This window comes from Cicer arietinum, chromosome 7, assembly GCF_000331145.2.
Source record: "Cicer arietinum cultivar CDC Frontier isolate Library 1 chromosome 7, Cicar.CDCFrontier_v2.0, whole genome shotgun sequence".
Lineage (NCBI taxonomy): Eukaryota > Viridiplantae > Streptophyta > Magnoliopsida > Fabales > Fabaceae > Cicer > Cicer arietinum.
Window position 1 is genome coordinate 61,183,946 of NC_021166.2, and position 2,048 is coordinate 61,185,993.

Genomic DNA, 2,048 nt, shown 5'->3' on the forward strand with positions numbered 1-2,048 from the left:
TAAAAATGTCATCAATTAGAACCGTGTTGAGTTTGACAGCTACTCTTGACTTAGAGGTAGAGCAAATGGATGTAAAAATGGCTTTCCTTCATGGTGGTTTGGAGGAAGAGATTTACATGAAGCAACCTGATGGTTTTCTTGTTGAAGGCAAGGAAGACTATGTGTGTAGACTAAGAAAGAGTCTATATGGTTTGAAGCAAGCTCCAAGGCAGTGGTACAAAAAGTTTGAGTCTATTATGTATGACCAAGGATACATGAAGACTACTTCTAACCATTGTGTATTTGTTAGAAAGTTTGTTAATGATGATTTCATTATCCTGTTATTATATGTTGACGACATACTTATTGTTGGAAAAAACATTTCCAAGATTGATAGGTTAAAGAAGCAGTTGGGCGAGTCCTTTGCCATGAAAGATATGGGAGCATCTAAACAGATTATTGGCATAAGAACCATGCGTGACAAAAAGGAGAAATTTTTTTGGATGTCACAAGAACACTATATTGTAAGAGTGTTGCAAAGGTTTCAGATGGAAAACTCCAAGGCTGTAAGTATTCCTCTTGCTGCTCAATTTAAGTTGAGTTCTAAACAAAGTCCTTCTAGTGAAGATGAGAAAAGAGACATGGAACGAGTTCCTTATGCTTCTGCTGTGGGTAGTTTGATGTATGCAATGGTGTGTACAAGACCAAATATTGCGCATGCTGTTGGTACAGTCAGTAGATTTTTGTCAAATCCAGGTAGGGAGCATTGGAATGCTATAAAATGGATTTTGAGGTATCTTCGTGGTACTACATGTATGAGGCTTTGTTTTGGAGGTGAAAAACCTATTTTGGTGGGGTACTCCGACTTAGATATGGCTGGAGATATTGATTCGAGAAAGTCAACATCAGGCTATATGATTAAATTTGCAGATGGAGTTGTGGCTTGGCAGTCTAGATTACAGAAATGTGTATCATTTTCTACAACTGAGGCAAAGTTCGTTGTCATTACTGAAGCATGCAAAGAGTTGATTTGGTTGAAGAAATTCTTGCAGGAGCTTGGATTTATTCAAGACAAATATGTATTATTTGTCGATAGTCAAAGTGCTATTCATCTTAGTAAGAATTCGACGTTTCATAGCAGGTCCAAACACATTGATGTGAGGTATCATTGGATACGTGATGTTTTGGAAGCTAAGTTATTGGGATTGACTAAAGTTTATACTGATTATAATGGTTGTGATATGATGACTAAAGCATTACCAAGAGGGAAGTTTGAAACTTGTTGTGATATCATCGGTTTGACGATTATCTCCACATAGTTGTGAGGGGTAGTTATGTTGGGTATTGAGCTCCTTTCCTATGTAGAGAAAATCTCAAATATTGTAGTCCATGTATCTCACTTATTTAAGTGGAGAGTGGTCTAATTAGGGTTACAAGGAAGAGACTATTTTGATAGGAAAGACAACCACAAAAAGAGAAAAGAGAGTAGTAACCATATTCTCAATTTTGTTAAATCAGCGCATTCGTTAACCGTTGGATCATGCTGATTTTCGGACAGCAGGTTCGCAACATTCAGGTCTTCGTTTTCATCGGTCGGATCGGCGAAACAACGTCCAGAGAGGGAGAAATCGTGCTCACACAGGAGCAGGTTTTTGGGTGTTTTTCTTCTTCTTGTTTTTCATTTGTAGGCTTTATTGTTTGTTGTTTTGGTTAATTGTCGGCACACTCTGTGCATCATTTTGAGACTCTCTTGTATCCTTATTTGATTATAGTGAAGCTATTTCTTTGGTCTGGATGACTCGTGGTTTTTTTACCCTTGCATTGAGGGGTTTTCCACGTTAAAATATCGGGGTTCATTACGTCCTTTATTTTGATTAATTTGCTGCCATATATTTGTTGTTGTTCCTCACGGATTCTTGCAAGTTAGGAGAATTTTATATCAGTTGCGTATTAATTGTTATTGCGTTTTTTTTGTTTATTCCCCATCAATTTGGACAAGACACATATGTGGTTGCGAGTACTCTAATGCTCACCTTACTAAATGGATTGCTAATTAATCTCGTAATTAG